Consider the following 20,380-nt stretch of genomic DNA (forward strand, 5'->3'; position numbering starts at 1 on the left):
CTAATCGCTTTTAGCCAGCCCTCCAACATCACTCCAGTCACTAATGTTTAAATTCTTTGCCATACTTTTGTCCACAGCGCGTGGGCCCCCCAGATTTTCTGACATGTGGTTCTTCCACTCACTGCCAAGTCTGCTGGGAGAGGATGTCAGCCTCACAGGACCAAAACAGATACCTTCCATGCACTAACTCAGTTGGAAAAGCTTCAGATAAAGGCCTGTCCTCCCTCCTCCTCTGCTGTGCAAACACAAAAATATATACATTATATCTGCCCCGAGAACCTACTTTTCTGATTCCTGAAACAGAGTCAGAGCATTGCAAAGTACAGTGCACATAGCCTGAACTGCATGGTTAAATACTCTGAAAAAGACGACAGTTTACACTAGATTTTTGTTGTCATATACATATGTACATATATATAAAAACACTACAGCCATCTCAGTTGTATCTGTACTGGTAGTGATGATGGGGACCCTACTGCAGCCAGGATCCAGACAGGCACCTGCCTTTTAACTGCTGTCATTTAATTCTGTTCAGCGTTGCTCGAGCTGACATAATAACTGAGACATCATTCAAGCCTTGACTAGCCTGGTGTTCCTAGTGTTATTGCCACTGCTGGGAGCATTCCGGGGACAGTAAGAGAGGAAAGAAATTATACAGACAGATCTGTAATGTTATAAAATGCACCCTTAGGATCATATGTTCAAAAGCACTCAGTTCCCATTTAGGAACCTAAATGAAGTTGGCAGGATTTCAGAAGTGCTCAGCATCTATCAGCTCCTACTGAGAACATACTGAGCTCTTCTTAAAATTGTTAGAGAAAAACAATTCAAAGATAAGATCCAGCTTGTGGCTTACAATTAACATCATTGTATGGGTCTTCAGAGCAGTTTGGCAAGAGCAAGAATAGCTGCTTTCATAGAAGATATTGTATATGATTTCATGTCCCAAAGCATGGGGCCAGGTCTATAAGCAGTTACCCCCACTGACTGCCTCCTGTAAGAGCTCTGCACCCCAAAGAGAATTTCCCACTTTGTGTCAGAGTGATGCCTTTATAGCCCTCAGTAAGTGGGAGTCTGCACCTGATGCTACTGGGAGCAGCCACATCAGTGGAGATGAGAAAGACCAGTATGAGTACCCAACGGCTCAGAACACAACCCATCGTGCTGCAGTCAGGGCAACTGTGAAAACAGCTGGATAAACGCACTAATTTAGTTCTACCCTGTATTAGTTTTTGACATATAATTAGTAGCAATATGAATTGGCAGTTGGTACCTTTTGTCTTTGAACCCCAAAGTGCTCTTTGTTCTGTGAACGAGTAAAAGGTCTTCTCCCAGCAGTGACAGAAACAGTGGTCTGCCTCGCGCAGTCATGGCTGGGCTGACGCCAGCATGAACCTTCAAGAGACAGAAAGATTCATCACATCTCTCCAGACACTTCCAGAGGCATCAATCCAGCAAAGAACTTCAGCACTGCAGCAGTCCCTCTCACCCTCCTGGAACCACCGATCTATTTAAAAGGAAGGCTGTGAATTTAAATCCTCCTACTCTTCACAGCCCACAGCTCCTCCAACCTTGAACCAGCTGAATCTTGGTGCCACACCAAAAGAAACCAAATCAAGCACAACAGCTTGTGTCAGGCTTCAGCTCGCCCAGGGACACATGATTCTTGAAGGGGACTAAGAAAAAATTCTTCTCCTCAAGATCCTCTTTTTCACAGGGTACTTCATCTTACCTTGAGATTCCAGAAGCTATCTTGCAGGTAGGAGTAGCTTGCTTATCCTTACTTCCCAGGTATTTCAAGGCTTACAATGCCTGTCTACCTCTTAGCTTGCTGTTTTGCTAGGTTTAATTCCATGGAAAAACTCCAGAGATTCTTCTGGGGACAGCAGGAGCCTGAAGGATCTGATGAGTCTTACTACCAACAGGTCCCTTTGACTCACCTTGGTATGGGAGGTGGATCTATCATCTGCTCTCCTAGATAAAGGTGCTACACCTCCCTCAGATCTGCCGGTCAACACTACCACTCAGTATTAAGACAGCATGACTATTTTTTTCTCTTTTAGCTTAGGAGAACTTCTGTGTTTTCTCAGTAACAGGTCAAAATCCCATTTGTTGAAGGTGGGAGGAAATGTGTTGATTCCAGAGGAGCTGCTGCTCCTAGACAAGCTCAAGAACCCAGGGGAGAGACAAAACATTGTGCAATCTGCACTCAAGCATCTCAGGTCATGTTGATTAACTTCCCAACATCTAGAAATGAAAGCAGAACAACAGAAAAATGCACAGCAGTATTTTCCATTCTGACTAAAACAAGTCCAAAAGATGCATGAATTTAGCTTGTCACTCCTCAAATATAATGATTCATTATGATTCAATCCTTCCAAGTATTCTAGCTCATTTTATACACCTAATTAGCCTTGTAGGCAACAATTTACCCAACAGGCACCAACTTTACAGGGGAACTCTATTCCCAGGAGGAAGGCTGCATCCTCTGCCGCCTTCTTTATGAAGCCATAACTGCTTGCTGTGGGCTGGCCAAGGAGCATTGCTGCCCTTTCTGTCCTGAATGTGCTGTTTACAGAACAGGGACAGCCTGAGAAGACTCATTTAGCCAAGAAATGGAGAATTCTCTATGCCAGTGAGCAACACGTGCCTAGTTCAAATGTAGTCTCTCTTTGAGAGCAGGGAAGAGTTGGCTGGTCGTTGCCACAGCCACTGAAGATTAACAAACGCTCGTCCTTCTCACAGCTGAGCTGAGCTTAACTAGGCGGAAGAGAGGAGGGTAAGAAGAAGGATAAAGACACTGGGAGCAGTGAGAGGGGAACGGTGAGCAGTGCAGCTCCCCGGGCTAATGCCCTGTCCTAGGGAACCCAGTGGCTCACAATTGTGCAATAGTGTGGAATTTGGACAAGATCTTTGAGTCTTTCTCTTGGTCCCCTTTATCTCCTGATCAGGTTTACACATCCTCTCAGCTTCTCATATATATTTAGAACAAAGAAAAACAATGTTAAGACACCAAGGGGGCTTTCAAGGCAATTGTTTTGTTATATTAAACCAGCTTCATTCCTAAACTCTGCTGCTGTGAAATTAACCCATTGGACAGGACACTTTAATCCTAAATTACTGATTAAGTGCCATTGTCACTGTCAGACAACTGCTGCTTTCACAGGTCAACGACAGCAGGAAAGAGAATTTTAACAAAACGCTTCCTCAGGGATTTACAGGCAGCCCCTGCTACATCAGGCACCTTGGTGTAACACGAAGGCACACATTCTTTGCTGCAAAAGCCTTCTTCCTAAAGTACCAGTGCTGAGTGCCGAGCACTGCTGCTGGTTTGGAAACACTAAATGCCATGTCACTGGCATGCATTGTGCCGCTCCCACGGACGCTTTGCAGGACACTCTGTAGGAGAGCCGCAGCCGGAGTGTCACCCAGTGAAACCCAAGAGCTGCATCCATTTTTAGAACCAGCCTGCCTGAAGATACGTTGCGTTATCTGAGCACCACGTAAGGGAACAAAATGAACTGCAGCTCCCCCGGCCACTTACCCCCTGTTTAAACAGTGCCTGCCCAGCCCGCTCTGCTCCCCTCCCGTGCACCCACTTACTCGGCACTCGCAGGGCTGCCTGGTCTATTTTTAAAAGCGTGCTGCTGGCTTTTATCTTAAGGTGCCTGATTTTTTTTTTCTAGCTTTTGCACTCTTAATCTTATTTAAAACATGTTGGCAGATAAAAGTAGCAAGGAGAGAGATAGCAAATGCATCACGGTTGGCATTGCGAGTTGAGAATTAAGGCAAGCGATAAAAACCAAACAGATTAAAAATGAATACCTAAGCTCAATGATTAGCGCCAAACAGCAGTGATCCTCACTGAGGGGATATCTCCCTTGTACTCAGAGTGAGGTTTATTTGAATGAAGACTTTAGGACTTGTTTGCCTCCAGCTGCTGGCAGCAAACACGCTTGGGTGCTCGCAGCGGGGAGCAGCAGAGCAGCAGCTGCAGGAGTCCCATAACCGGACTGGGTCGCCCAGCTGTAAGCCATTTTGAAGTTGTCTGGGGTTTGCCAGGTGGTTAAAGGCTCTGCTGGTTCCAGTTCTGAGCCGACATTAGCAGCACTGAAGTCAGTGGACTTGCACAGTCACACAGGTGGAGGAAATATTGGCAGGAGAGTCTCCAGCACTGCTCTCACTTGTGGGAAGGTGGGAGAGCGCCAGAAACACGTAGCTGGAAAATCCAGTTGCCCCACCAGTACCTGCAGCTGTGGCCTAAAACCGGGATGCACTTAGTGTCCTTGAACAGGGAGGCTGGTTCCGACTTCGAGCCTAAACCCCTCAGCACCTCTCAGCAGTAACTAGAACGAGAGACCGCCGGGGGCACGAAAAGTGGCACACCACTAGGCGATGGGCTGACTGCACTGACCCATCACCTAACAGTATGAGAAACCACTTCAAAAACTTCACGTTTTGGTAGCCTGGAGATTTTCTAGCTCATGCCTTAGATCTAGATTTTTCTCAACGGATATTCAGGTGCCAGGCACCGACACCGGTGCAGAGCTGTCTAAGCACCCTGCTGATGCTCCTGCAGCAAGCAGACACGTATAGCTGCCTCCGTTGAACTGTGCATGTCTCAGGTTGCTCCATTTCAGATTCAGGGAATCTCTGAGAACTGGTTGAAACGAGGACTCACTAACGCTTCCATCAGATGCTGACGGGCCTTTTTGTGCCAGGAAAACGGATGTGTGCAACAACAGCAAAAAGTGCCTGGAATCATCCCAAAGCCTGAGTGAAATGAGGGAATTTTGAGTGGCATCAAACAAAAGGAGCAGTGATTTAATCTCCACAGATGGGGAGGGGGGAGCAGTGTCAGGAAAAGCAGGAGGATGAGATTAGCTAGGCAATAAAATGAAAATGAGCAAGAGGTGGAGCGAACTGTGCTGAGATAAGAGGAGGTGGATTACAGGGCTGGCAGATGGAGGGGGAGCAGGCAGCCAAACAGTGAACAAAAGACCCCAGGTAATAAATCTGGAAAAATTATAATCAACAATGTTAAATACCGTTTCTAACCCTTTTTCTCTAAGAAGGGATAGGGCCATGGCAGATGGATACACAGTGAGCACCCTGTGCTGTCCCTCAGGGTGCAGCGGCACTGCCCCACGCTGCTGCGGTGGGCTCCGGCCCCTGCAAATGGCCAGCAAGGTGTGCTTGCCTGGGCTCTAAACTCTGGCAAGGCAGCCAGAATCCTTTCTGGCACATGGATAAAGCAGTCCTTTAACAGGAAAAGTTGAAAGAAAGTGCTTCTTTCTGGAGCACCTGACCATCCATCTGACTCAGCCTAATTCAGCAAAGCGACACACGGTCTCTTTCGCTGCTGAAAGGAACGTTTCCTCGAGCCTCGCAGGAGCACCTTAGACTGGGTGTCTCAGTTCTGGATGATAAGGCAGCTTTTATCAAGAAACATTCATTAATGCAGCTCAACTGGCAACAGGCGATTGATAATAAGCAGACATTTGACCGCTCTTTAAGTCATTAAGCCCTTTTGACCACTGAGTTTTTGGAGGATAATCTCTAGAATATCTTTGGCTGTGTCATTTTGGAAAAGCCATGCTGCAGCTTTCCAGATCTGTGCATCCCCCACAGGAATTCCCCAATCCTCCATCACCCCCGATGGCAACACGTCTTATCTCGGGAGGTTACATGAAATCATTTATTTGTCATTGAATTTTGAGTCTGGGAAGGAATAATGTATCTGGGTATTGCAAAAAAGGAAAAAAAGGGAATTAATGGATGAAGATAAGTAATTACCTTGTGAGTCTGAGACCTCTTTGGTGTAGGGACAGTGTTTTGCTCTGCACCAGTGAAGTGCCTGGCCTGGTACGGTTTGTGTTGCAGCACCATCGCAAGGCAAAGGAACAGAAGTGATGGCTCATACACCCTTGCAAATGTCTTTGTGGAATAATATACACTGGTTTGAGTTGAGAATTTCATACCCAAATGTAAGGCCAGGTTAGATTAAACCCATTGCTGCTGAGCTAGGTTAAATGATCCCTGCTTTCAGCCTGCTCCTCCCTTATTCCCAAAAGGGTACGTCTTCCTCTTTGGCTTATTTAATGGCTCACTAACCTCCAGCACGACCAGAAGAGGAGACAAGCAGCAGAGAGTGCAATCTGGGAAGAGTGATGGGGTCAAGGGGAAGGCAGGGAGAGCCTCGGTCAGGAGACCTTTGGCTGACAGCCTCCTTGAAAACCCACATGACTCCGAGCTATCAGAATGTTATTAGGAATAAGAAACATTTCTAGCATGCTGAAATGACTGCATTTAAGAGCATTTGTTTTACTAGGAAAAGCACTGTGGTCAGCCAGTCCTTGGGCAGATTGTGGGCATTAAATGCATGAAATTCAATACTCTATATTATGTGCCAGAGATCAGGCCAACGGTCACTTCAGATCTAAAACATAAATTAAGCAAACCGTTAACAAAAAAGCCCCTGAAGTCTTTCATTCAGCTTCTAGAAAGCTCTTAAAGAACAAGAACTGATTGCCAAAAGTTAGCAGAGAGGCCCAAACCACCAGGACTCTGCATATGACTTCAGTTTTTACAGCACTCACGCTCCCTGTCCGGCCACAGCCAGGAGGGAGGCTTGGTGAAGAGCATCGCCCCGATGAACCTGAACCGGGGCTGAAGCCGAAGAGCCCGGGGCCCCCAGCTCTGCAGGCACTTGCTCCTCTTTTGACCCCTGAAGCTGCTGTATTTCACATGCTGTTCCTCCCTCACCCAAGCTGCGATGTGAGACAGCTCATCCTGTTGGAAACTATAACTAAAAACACTGTCTAAAAACAAATCCTCTTTCTGTGTGCCTGGAGGGGAGGAGCAGTCCCCAACCAGCAGAGAAAATGGAACTTGCATAAAGAGCTGAGCTGAAAGCAACGCAGGAGGGCAGCCCAGAACGGGGACTTTGGAGGGGTGATTTTACAGGAGGAGGCAGAAGGACCTCAGCACACAGCACAAGTCAGAAAAAGTGCCCAGCATGGACTTACCGACCCGGGATATACCCAAATCCACCCCATGAGCTGCATGTGCTGTAGCTGCAATTGGTTGTGTCGGGTTCAGGCAAATGGTTGTGTCTTGGCACCAGGTGTTGAGAGGAGCCGATTTCCACCACAGGATTAGCAGCAGGATATACAGCACATACTCACTGCAAAACTGTGATAATATCAAAGCTCCATCTGTACTCAGGCTGGAACTCGGAGCTATTAATGACTACTGTGGGAGAGCTAACATTTTTTTCTTATTACCAGTTAAATAAGCTTTCCTGCACCTTAAAAACCAATCATTCTGTTTCCTTTTAAGGTATGTGCATACATATATACCACTTTTCCTTTTCATATATACACCTACAGGGAAAGAGAGTTGCACAGATTTTAAAAACCAGAATATTTTAAATGCTCTGTTTACTCTTTTCTTTAGAAGAGCTCAACTGTTCTCTGCTTGGATGCAAATAAGGCACATACCTCCACTCTAGGTATTTTTGGTCAGAAGGAAAAGATAAATAGATAGTGTATTTCAAGCGTCACACTTTCAGCTGGCTTTATCTAACTTTGGTCAAGAATTTAAAACTTTGCACCGGACGCTAGCACATTTCAAGCTTGAACTGTAATTCACTTCTCCTGACAAGAATTTGCTGCTAACTGAGCCTGTCTGTGACATGGGAACCAACAGCCTAAAGCTGAAACCAAGGGTGTCAAACTCATTTCACTTATTAGTTATGAAATGGGAAAAAACAGTAAGCTTCAGTGTCACACGGAAACATGAGCGCAGCAGTGACACAGCCTTTCATACACAGTGTCAGCACTAAAAACAGCGTATAGATTATTTGGAAAGTAATAAACACCGATCTCGTGATTCTATTCTGGGCTGGTCCTATGACAAAAAAGGGAAAAAAACCCCAAACCATCAAAACAAAACCAGAAGCTGAAATCCCAAAGCAATTTGCAGTTGTGCCCGTAAGAAGCAGCGAGGGCAGTGCCGTGGTGCTGCTGTTCCAATGGTGCTCGCCCGGCCACGGCAGGGACCCCCGCATCCCCGGCGCGAGCCGCGCCAGCCTTCTGGTCCAGGGGCAGGAGGATTTACACTGGGACAACTGCTGAAGTTACCACACCACCCCCCGCTGCCTGCTGCACGGAGAGCTGGGCTGCTCCCAGCCCCTGAATGCACAACAGCTTAGGGCTGGCTTTTTTCTCCTTCTTTTATTTATTTTTTTCTTTTAAGGCAAAGAGCCAGTGCCAGGTTATCTGGCTGGTTTTCTCTCACAGTCCAGCGATGGCTTTGTGAAGAGGTGAGCTGTCTGTGCAGCATGCAGCGGCAGGCTGTGTCCCACCGGCCATCCCAGGAGCGGGCATCCAGCCCCGAGACACGCATGTCTGCTGAGCCTCCCACCGCCGAGGTCAGGGCAGATGTTCGGAATGGCTCTTCCTAATCTTCAGCACGTCAAACCTTATTAGTTGACTTTATTAAGTCTCTCTCCAAACATCTCTGAAGTAACACTCTGTGTTGCTTTAGCCCAAAATAGCCACTCAGTATGAGCTTTTGGCAGCCAGCAGAGAGGCTGGATGAGACCCCAGAGCCGGGTTAAGGAAAGCCGCAGCCCAACTGCTCGTCCTTTTGACTCACGCAGCTCCTTCCCAGCCCCACGTGGCCCCAAAAGCTTTTACCTTAGGAACCCTGCAAGCACCCCTGCTCCTGCCACTACCTCGAGCTCCAAATTGGGCCCAGAACAAAATTCAGCTCTCAAACAGCTTCAGTCCTAGGAGGAGATCTGCAGCTGGACCCAGGCTGAACTGCTGCAGGTACCTTCTACCTGCACACAGCCCTCACGGCCCCTCCAGCCACAGCAGCTCTTCCCTTCTGCTGTCAGAGAGAGCAGATAGCTGTCAGACAGACGTACAGAGCCCCTGTGGCTGTTAATTATTAAAAGCATTTATCGGTAACTCTGGGACTGAAACTGTAGCCATGGGTGGGTACAAATGTTTTGCGAGTCATAAAATTCCATGAGAAAACTTTTCAGAGGGAAGAGCTGGAGAAAATCATAGTGTATTGTAAGGGCAATATGAATTCTTATCAGTGACTGTTTTGACACAGTTTTAACCTCTGACTACAGAGGTTTACAACTTCAAAGACATCTGGTAACTGATGATTTTGTGAGGTAGACAATCTAAGAGACATCTGGTAACTGATGATTTTTCAAAGCTAGAAGTCCATTGCATACATTCAAATGAGCTTGAAAAAAAGCACAGGCACATCTGGTTTCATGAATCAGAGCTCAGAAAAAAAAAACCAACCACCACCAAACCATTCTCTGTTGCAAAGTTGCTGTTGGTTTTGCCAACGGTGAAGTTGAAGGCAAGTAGAAAGCAGAGCAGATCTAACCTCTGAGGCTGGGGGGATGGGATGTGCAGATGCTCTTCTGGGCTGAGCAGTCTGGAGCTGGACTGCTGGAAAATTTTGCCTGGTCTTCACCTGCATCCCAGGTCCATCACACCTCCTGCCTTCCCAGGGGAGACCCTGGATTTCTTACTGCCATGCCAATGTTTTTGGGGTGCAGCCATTATGCAGTGGCCACCAGCTTGACAAACTCAAGGCCACTGTATTGCTTGCTGCTGAGAGACCATCATCAACAGAAACAGGGCCAGGTTATCACAAAACGCCTGCTGCCTGCACTGTGGTAGTGCTTCTGCAGAGCTGAGCATGGGCAGAGCCAAGTTGCTTTCAGTGTTATTTACCTTCAGTTAGATATGAGTAACACACGATAACACAGATGTTCATCCACCAGCACAGCCCTGAGCTTCTATAACCTTCCTCCAGGTCTGGGGTCCTTCCCCCACTTCCCATCAGGTCTAACAAGCAATGCTGGTCCTGGGATACAGCAGGTCTGTGGCTTGGTCCTCAACCCATCCTTCCTCTGAACACCAGGCCAGCAGACTGGGCCACCTTTCCCCATCCCGAGTATTGCCCTTCTTCACCCACCCATAGAATTATTTACATCTTTTCCATAAAAAAAAAATAATAAAAAATCAGATTCAGCGCTGAGTCAAAAGATCCTCATTTGGCCCTGGTTGTGTTGAGAGCATGGGTCACACTCGAGAGCTGGAGCACAGAAAATCCTGTCTGTGTAAGTAACAGGGAATTCTGCCAAAAAGGCCAGGGATTTTTTCTGTAGTTGGCCCTTGGAGAATGCTTTCTTTGACCAAAAAAAAAAAAAAAAAAAAAAAAAAAGAAAGTAGTATAAATAAAAAATCCATCCCCTTGCAAGCTTATGAAAGCATGGCCATGTTCCATGGAGGCTACTGGGCTTTCTAGCTCCCCAGTAATGTCCCCCATCGTAACTCAAATGGCAGGAGCATACTCCAAGAAGTCCTCACTCCCTTTTTCTCTTATTTTTTGTTTTGTTTGTTTTAAATACAGCCATTAAATCCCTGGAAAAGCAGCTAGCACAAACTGTGGAAAGAGTTTTCCAAAGAGCTGCTGGAGGTGCTGAGCAGCCCCACACAGGACCAGAAGGTAAGTTTTCCATAGAGCCCACGTTCTCCCCTGCACAGAAGAAAACACTGGGAGGGAAAAACTCCACCTTTGATAGTGTGGGAAAAAGGTCTGTTCCAGTCTCAACTGAGCAAGGTGTGAGTTTCCTTGTCCCTCCCATCCCTCCCAAAGGGGATAGACTGTCCTCTTTTTACAGGCAGATTCCACTTCCCTCAAACTTCTCTTACTGACCAGAAGTTTTGCATGTCTCTTCAACCACCATGCCCACGTTGATGGAGATGCCACCAGAGATCTGTCACTTCAGAGGGCTGCTGTGCTACCAGCACCCTTGATCACAAATGTTAACCTTGGTCTTTTCTTCTTCACAGGGCCAAATCTTTCAGCTAGAAAATCACATTTTCCTCTAACAGCCCGTTCCACCACCTGACTGAAAACCTCACTGAATTAAAGAAACCATGACTTGACTTGTGACTAGGCCTTTGCCAGGAGAATTACCTGAAGTCCTACACCAGGATCCAGTTTTCTTCTATTGAATTTGATGGGAATTCTCCTCCAGCCAGGGGAGGCTCAGCCCTCAGTTTGAGCCATCACTGTTTCCCAGGGTTTGTGCTATCTGGAGTTTTTCCTGCAGCCAGGCTGGCTCTATTTCAACAGCTGGGAATGAGCTTCCTGAGCCATCCCCTTCTCTTATCACTCACTGCCTTAAACAAGTTTGACCTTTTGATTGATTTGAACTGTGGACAGCATTAAAACACTTGTTCTAGCAGATGAAGTCAGTCACTCAGCTTTCTGCTTTATGTAACGGGGCAGTTAATGCTGCAGTGGTTTTAAATCATGGCATGTGCCCAACCACGAGGATAGGGGAAGAAACAAAACTCATGAGAAGTTGTCCCTGACGTGGGGCTGGGCCAGGCTTGAGTGTTGCACAGTTTCATCTTTCAGCTCCTGTGTCGTGGTTACTTCTGGTTATACGCATGCCAAAGAAAAAGAAAAAGAAAAAGAAAAAAGAAAAAAGAAAAAGAAAAAAAGAAAAAGAAACCTTTCAGATCATCTAGAAGTTCTTATCCCTCAGTCTTCCTCTCCTCTCAGTCATCCCCTTCTGACTTCCTGGAGCCATCCCTAGACTGTGGAAGATGCCTCTTGCAAAGGACAGTTGGGTCACTGCTGACCTTGAGCATAGGTTTTCAGTAACTAACAATGACAAACAAAACCTCAGGACTAGAAGAACATTTCCATGGTGTTCAAAATAGACTTGGAAGGAAAGAAATTTTGTCTAAACAAACAAACATAGTCCTCAAGCTGTCACAGGCCAGAATTTGTAACGTCATGCTGTATGTCAGACTTGGAAAGAAAAAAACCTAACTGGAAATGGATTACAAAAAACAAGCTGAAAGAAATGCAAAAATTAACTATGCAGGGAAAACCACACTGGAATGAACCCAAGTATTTTCATCACTGTAAAGCTATTTTATGTTAATGTGAAAAGGAATTTATTATTTTATTAATTCAGGATTTTTTCTTTGCAGGATTCAATATAGACAAATAAAAGTGCTGTCAGTATCTTCATTAGTTTTACATAAAGGGGTTGGACACACTAGCGGGCACTTCTTTGAGTTGTGTGACAAAGAGAAGTAACAACGGGCCATTTTTTTCCCTGCTTGCAGGCGAATGCTCATGAGTATAAAAGATCTCATAATATTTACTTATTTACAGTTATGGTTGGAAAAATTACAAAAGGAAATCTTAGTTGTAGAAGGGAAATTTATACATAAACCTGAGCATTGAGATAGTTTTTCTTCAGTGGTTTCCACGTTGTGAAGCTATGTACTCACAAGTCTCCTCCTTGCTGGTCATTGTGTCATTCCTGTAAGGGGTCTTGGCTGTGAATGGGAAGGAGATAACCAAAGGGAAGGTACCTGGGCATGATCACTTCTAGGGATGGTATGACCACCATCTAGGTAGATGGGTTGGCGCATCCTCTCTTTCAGGTGGAACTTTTTCCTGATCTGTAGATTGATTTTTCGGAGCAATGAATTCTAGTTAAAGAGCACGGAAATCTGCCAGAAGCTTATCACAGCAGTCCGGTTCAGAAGTACGGTCTTGTGGCTGATTTCCTATGGAAGCATTCTGCTCCCATGGCTGTTTGGATTTCCCATAGTGTTTGGAAAGAAGAAAGCACTGGAGCATTAGAAAGGACCTCCTGGATGTACAGCATTCATAGATCAACGTCTCCAGCATCACCTACCCAGGGTCAGCTTCAGCCAGCACATCCCCAGCCAGAGGCCGATTCTGATGCCACGAAGCAGCAGCTCTGGGTGGGCGCGGCGGGGGGAGCTCGGCGTTGCTCAGCCGTGGAACGGGCATCACGGGGCGCTCGGTCCTCACGGGGCGGTGGCCGCGTGGCCCTGCTGGGTGGGAGGCAGGTCGGGGACAGCCACCTCCACAGCTGCCCAGAGTGTCCCAGGGACGGGGCTGGCCTGCAGCCGGGCAGGCACAGGCCCCGCGGAGGCACCGGCGGAGGGAACGGCCCCGGCCCTGCCGTGCCCCATCAACCAGGGCAGTGCCGCTCTGCTGCCCCCTGGGGGCTGATGTGAGAGGTACCAGCACCCAGCAAAACCGCTTCAACCCACCGACTAACATCGGTTTCCAGTTTGCAAACCCTACAGGATTTTTCATGCATTTACAAAACCACTTACAGCCAGTGCCAGAAGGCTTGTTAATCTCGGCTAACCCTTGCTGTTGCTTTAGAAGAGATCCACAGAGCCTCAAAGGTCTGCAGCTGCCATAACCCCTTATTCCCTGCCAACTCTGGTAAAGGATCTGGTTTTACTGGCCCCAACCATGTCATTTCTTTGGAGGAATACAGCTAGATCTTGAGTCTGAAGGGTCTGATGATCAGGGTGCATCAGTGCTTGCACACAGCAGAGAGCGAGTGATGCTGCGCACCTCCCACCCAGGCTGTGCCACAGCACGGTGCTATTTGCCCAAGGTGTCCTACATCAGGAAGGATGCAGCCCTGCAATGATGACCGTATGGGATACAGAGGGAGGAAGACAGACAGGACAGCAAGAATGCCACCTTTCAGAGCTCATAATTACACACAAAATTCACAGGAGCCACTTGCAGGGCTCTGAACATCTTTCAGCAGAGAGAGAGAAGAAAAAAAAAATTTTTTTTAAATTATTTTATAAACAACACACAAACATGACTGCCTATAAATTTTACATAGCAACATTCTGTCCTTGGATCATCTTCCCATTTCTACTCACATTTGGAAAGTTAAATAAAGCTAGTATCTTGTAAAATATTAATTAAAGTAAGCATTATACTGGGTCCCATGAATCACTTTATGTGTATTCAATATTTGCAAGTGTCACCATGGTGAGGAGTTGCACCTAGCTACAGTGCATTAGTTATAAAGACTAGTGAGCAATTGCTTAGCCATTGCTACTGGCTTCCTAAACTATAAACCTGTCATCTGAACTATGACAACTCAGAGATCATAAAAGAAGGCCTACAAGTGAACGTCACCACTTAAAGTTGATCCACAGCTCATGTCAGCTGTAAAAGTTAATGTTACAAACACAAAAATATCTACGATAGGAAAGTATTGACTGCTAAATATGCATGTTGACTAAGATAAAATAGAAGTGAAGATAGGGTCTTTTCAAAGAAACCCAAGCCAATAAATTAATGGGCAAGTGATTAGGATACAATACAAAGTGTGAAAGCTTTAATGATCACAAGAACAGAAAAAGAAAATAATTTGCAAGCTCACTTACATGCCCTCTCAAGAGAGTCCTCTCAAGGCATATCTCCAGATCACTAGGGAAAGTGCCTTACAGATTATATTTTTGGAAGAGATCGGCAGAATGTGCTCCTACATTCACAGAGGTCTAATGGCCACATACCAATATTCAATGTCCTATGAAAAAGCAGCATCTCATGTCTAGAAAAGTTGACGCTGGTTGTACTTTGTCAAATTTGGATCCAAGTACAAGATACTAGCTTTCTTTAACTTCTCGAATGTGAGTGAGCCTGGGGAGATGCTCCATTTGCCATGCAATCACTGCTACCTAGTAGCCAATGCATTGTGTACAAAGTACCTCATGTGGCCACTCGGACGTTTATCTGAGCCTTCCTATACTAAATCAGTCACAGAAAGACCAGCTGAAAATTGTTGAGCACAACATCTAGATCAGACTCTGCCAAAAGTTATTATTTTATCAAGTTGGCTTCTCCGTGGCTTGTGCTGTGAGGAGGTTTCCAGCACTCTCCCAAGCTCTGCCGGGGCTGCAGTAATGAGATCAAGCCATTCCCCAGCACTAAGCGTCTGACCAGATGAACCACCCAGGCAAAGCAAACCTCACACGTCCCTCCTCCTCCCCTGCTCTCAGCCCACTGATTATCTCAGATCACCAGTGTTTTGGATGACTGAATAAACAGGATTATCCTCTCCCAGTGCCTGTTAAGTCAAAACTGTATGGCGATCCTATTAGTGGATCGCAACACTGTGAGTATATCCAAGCATGAGATTATCTTTTGCTTGCTCTGTGGAGCTGAAAGCAGTACCAGGAAATTTTTAATCTCCACAAAGGGGACACTAGAGCTCACAGAAAGAAAATCAAATTCAATTTTATTATCCTTCTCAATCAGCTGCCTAGCTCAAAAAAGTCATCCCGATTGACAAAGTCATAACCTTCTTTCACTGATATAGTACCGGATTTGGGATACCGATGAAAAACGTCTTACATGCCTAGCCTTTTTCATCTGAACTGATCCCAGAATGCTTTACCAGTGCTGCATGCAAATGGCACGTGGGATTAGCAGCACTTTACAGGGGTCTGTCTCTGTTCCCACTGAGGTTAGTGAGAACAGAAGTAGGACTTGCCGTTGAGTAAAATGTGAACCAGGCTGGAACGTGGCCAGGACACTGAGATCAGGACTCGCATTCATTTGGAAACTGCTGGCACAATGGCCCTATTGATCAGGACTTTGGGTTTACGTCTTGTCGAAAACAATGTGACAAGCTACAATGGGGCATAAAATGATGCCATTTTAAACATGTTGGTAATTCATCATTATTTATGTTTCAGGCACTCAAAGATAAAAATATTGAAAGAACAAGCAAAGGAGGAAATACCCATATCTAAATTAAAATCTTCTTAAATAAACTATCTCGATTTTAACACAAAGTAGCATGCAAGCAAAGACGGCCAGCTCCCAACCCTTCTATATATATGCATGCAGAAAAACAAATTCCTTCAAAAGAGGCTTTGAAGAGCATAATTAAGCATGAAAGTAACCATATATTAATTTATACATCTAGTAAAAAAAGAGTCATTAGCCCAACAAATGGGCTGTTAATGATTTCAGGTTTGCCTAAGGCCATAAGCTAATAAACTAGTGATTAACCAGTATTTCTGGGATGCTTCTGTTGAAAGCTGGCAGCCTGGTGTCATAGCGTTCACCCACAGCTTAGGAACCACAGAAAAAATAAAGCCAGTTAAAAAACCTGTACTGTATTTCAGCCATAGAAACAACCAAAGTTTCAGGGGGTGAAAGCCCTTCTCTGGGGCACCGTGAGCTCCATCACTTATCAAGGCACCCGATTTCCACTCTGTGTTGGGATTGCAAAACACTGAACTGCCCAAGTCCAAGAGAAACCAAGCAGAGCAGCCAGAAGAGCCCCTTCCAAGGCAAGGGAAACTCCTTGTGACGTGTCCCAGCACAGACCATGCCCAGAAGAGCCTGTGTCACAGCTGCCCCACTCCCTGAAAGTCACCGCTGGTAGCAGCTTGGGACACCTCCCTGCTGCTCCCGACCTTGGGAGCAGCTGCCCCTCTCCTCTGAGGCCACACTTTGGAGGCCCTAGCAGCCATTTATACTTGTGGAACACCACAAGTATGTTTGACAGATCACTTCAGGTATTTCTTAGCAGCCAGTAATAAAAGGAAAAAAAGAACAGGCATTGGCCAGCCAGCTCTCTCCGAAGCACCCATACTTATTTTCCTTGCCACAGTTTGAAAAGCTGAGGATGCGGGAAACTAAAACTAGCACAAAATAGTCCTCTCCAAGGCTAGAAATGGCAGAAGCAGGGAGGGGGGTGCCCACCCACTGATTATCAGGACTGCAGGGTACGTGAGAGTTTACATAGGTACTACAGTTACCTGTGCAGGGCAAACTCCCAAAATGAAAACACGAGCACGTGCACAAACCTCACCTCCAGACAAGCAAGTGGACATTTGTCAATGCAATTTCAGAGAAGTAAAACACTTCTTCACCCACACCCATGTAGCACGCTGGGTAATATTATAGGTCCAAAGAACCAGATAAATGAAGCAACATTTTTCAAAAGACATAATTACTCAGTTGTTCAGAACAGAGAACGGAAGCATTCCAGTAAATTGAAGAAAAAAAGTTGTTCATCCCTCAACCAACATCTTCACCAGCAGGCTCAGCAAAGCCCCTCGGTTTGGCTTTACTGTGGGCAAGACACCAGGCACGATGTCCCAAAACTGGGAGCGAAGAAATGCCCACCCACGTACATATTGCAATTCACAGAATAGTCCAAACCAGAGCAGGACCCCAGGGACTGGAGCCAGCCTGGCCTGCTGGGTGCTCAGTTCACATCACACATCGAGTGCTGAAGCCCAGTGGCCAGGGTGGGCCAGGGATGCCCGGAGAGCCCAGCCCGCCACCCCCAGCAGCTGCTAAGCAGCCCCCCGGGGAGGGCTCAGCCGCTCCCTTCATTGCCAAATTATCTGCCTCCCTCCTCTCTCTGGCTGATTTCTCCTCATTGCTCGCTTCCTGTGGTGAAACGCAAAAGTGTAGAAACTATTTCTTCACAGCAGCCCTGAGCCGTGCCGGCTGCTTTGCTGTTTGCTCCCCAGAGAGTTGCTAATGGTTTGATCTGACATGAAGTTCTCACACTTAAAATAAACGGTATAAACACAGCACTCTCCAGGAAGGTCTAAAAGCAAAGTGAGAGACTTGTTTGATTTAAGGAAGCTTTTCCTTGAGTATTTTTTAATGCTTTTAACTAACAAGTAGTTCCAATTACTTTTCTTTTTTTTTCTTCTTAATAAAAAGACGAAGTCTTTTCCTCCTTAACTGTTCTTGTGACTAGGGTCCAAGTTTTATATTTCCACATAAGAATAAAAAAAATAAATGGGATCCTGTTTCAGTAGAGACAATGGCAAAAACTCCCACTGCCTGCAGTTACCAATAGAACAAGGGCCCTGTGCAAACTTTGAAAGTAAGTTTTTCTGGAAACTACCAAATACTGCAAACAGTTCACAACTTTTCATTATTTTCAACTTTCCTTACAGTAACATTTAAAGCACAACATCAGATGGTGTCGACAAACTGTCTTTTTAAAATCTACGCTACCGTGTCATACAAGTCATATGTATGGTTCCTGAGCCTTCACATAAATGCTGTATTTTTTTCTTATTATTCCTACAAGAAGAACATGGCTTGATTTCGGCAGCAGTTGCACAGACTTCAGATTAAATATAGCAGTCATTGACTTTCCCTGAGACTCAGACACTTCTGAAAATAAGTTTTTTGGCACCCACTGAGGAACACACTGAACATCTCCTTTAGTTACAAGCCCTCAAAATAAAAAGAACTTATAAAGTTCTTACATGTTTCTATAAGAATTTGGTCTGAGATCTTATTTAACTCTCCTTATAAATATTCAGGGTTGGTCCTGCTCTCACTGAAGTCAGAATATCTTCAGTGCAATCAGCGGTGGCATGACAGTGCACAACTGGAATATAATATAATAATTGGACATAAAGAATCAAATTATTCCTTTTTAAAGCCTCACCTGTATTTGTAGGCTTGTACAACAGAGGTCATTTAAAGGGCACTGGACATACAACCTATGCTAGATCCTGAATGCCAACAGCTCCAAACTTCTGCAGCACACACAGCTCTGCCCTTCAGTCTCAGTTCTTAATATTTAAAATGACCTTTCCAAATTTGTTTTGTTTTTAATATGTTAAAAAAATCTTTCCCACTGAAGTGAGTAGATTTTCCAGTGAACTCCAGCACTTAACCCTGCGGCGTTTTACTATTTCGAGATTACAGCATGAGTTTCAAAATTTTTCCTGAAGAACAAATATCTGCATGAAGTTATGATGACGTTGTACTAAGCCTGAGTCATCCTGGAATAGAAAACAATCCTAGCAACAATATTTGGCTCTAGATAGAAATTTTCCCAGAAGTTCAGGACTAAATTGCCTTTCTTCTGCTAATCCTACAAATAATTTTGAGTCTGGGCTCCTGTGCATGGTTCCTGAGGCCAACATACTGTACAATGTGTCAAAATTTAATATTCTGCCAAGAATAGTTTATATTATACCTTTTCCAATTCTGTCTTGTTCCAAAGACGACTTTCTGAAGGGGGCCAATCCTGAAACATTTTACCTCCTAATAGGTAAACACACCCGAGTACAAATGCAAGTAGACTTTGTAAGGTCTTCAGCATTTACCTTCACAAGGAACTACAACTGATTTGCATTATTTCTTATTAAAAGTGTTTTGTTTTGCTATTAAAAAAAACAACAGCAGGAGTGTTTTATTACCACAGCTGACCACAAGATGGAAATCCTTTTCCATAAGATGTCTTCTGATTAGGAAAAATACTAATAAAGAAAAAAAACCAAACAACCCAACAGCCTTTTTCCAGGAAAGTGTTTTAGAAGCAGAGTTTCTCATCCCATCAGTAACCTGTCTAGGAGGCCTCACCCATTTAATTTTCTTTCTCCATCCAGGAAGAAAAAAATTAGAAGGGCCTTCAGCAAAGATGGGGAAGCTCCTGGGCCTCCCGGTTTGCAGCCTGTTCTGCAGGAGCCGAAGGAAGGGGGGGCTGCACCTCCCTGCACAGCTCCCCACAACAGGCACGGCAGGGGTGTTACCAGCAGGCACCTTACAGAAACTGGAAAGATCCTTTTACCCAGGTGGATAGCCAAGCTGTCAATTTCATTTAATTTCATCAATTAAACAGAAGTTTAATTTTAATTTGATCAAAACCCGAGTCTTTTCCCGGGCAGTTCCACTCAGAAGTCGTTCTGATGGATATCCCTAGCGTTCTCCAGTTGCTACACTAGTAGCTCAGAAACACCAAGCAGAGAAAAGCACCGTCGACCTGTGTGCATTGTTTAGTTTGGAAATATGAGGAATAAAGTAAACTCTTTCTTCATACCATTCCTTTTTTTTTTTTTTTTTTTTTTTTTCCCCCCAGAGTTAAAAAGCCCTCTGAGGAATGGTTCCAGCCACCCAAAGCCTGGGATGGCAGAGCTCAGGGAGTTCAGCAGGATTTTATCTAACCTGCTACACTGTATCCTGCACAAACAAAACCACTGGTCTGAGATCTAAATGCTAAACGTCATTTATTTTGGTATTGCTTACTTACAAAAATGTGCAGAGACTTGCACTGGGATGCCGCCGGGTGTAAACAGAACTAAAAGGCCATTCCTGTCCCCAGGGGCAGGAGAAGGGTTAGTGAACAGGGTGGCAGGAGGAGACGCGTCCCTTTCCCACCTCCAAAGCAGCAGAGGGGAGCGCTGGCTGTGCTGCTGCAGGGACCCTCACTCATGCTGCTACTGCATCTGGCCGAGCCCACTCCAACTTGCTTCTGAATAAACTATTACTATGAAAGAAATGAAAGAATAGGTCCTGTGTTTTTAATTATCTGCTTAGTTTTTCACTCTAATTGAGACAGCAAATAGGGAGCTACATTTAACAGACAACACATTTGCATCTGTTTTGATGATTACAGTAGTTGCACATTTTACTTTAAACATCAATGAGTTGCAACTGTTGTTCAAATGATATGGATATG

General features: G+C 45.3%; 1 long non-coding RNA gene across 2 annotated transcripts in view; it reads right to left on the bottom strand.

Annotated features, from left to right (window-relative positions):
• Nucleotides 1–20,380, bottom strand: part of LOC308070272 — a 51,004-nt gene that overhangs the window by 24,230 nt on the left and 6,394 nt on the right. The window contains exon 2 of one of the 2 annotated variants that reach the window (XR_013930689.1): nt 1–1,395. This exon is cut by the window's left edge and continues 24,230 nt beyond it. This is a non-coding gene — a long non-coding RNA (uncharacterized lncRNA). Of the gene's footprint in view, nt 20,189–20,380 lie in introns of both variants that reach the window. The other variant, XR_013930690.1, reaches the window with a different exon arrangement.

Source organism: Falco punctatus, assembly GCF_963210335.1.
Source record: "Falco punctatus genome assembly, chromosome: 10".
NCBI classification, from domain to species: Eukaryota; Metazoa; Chordata; class Aves; order Falconiformes; family Falconidae; genus Falco; species Falco punctatus.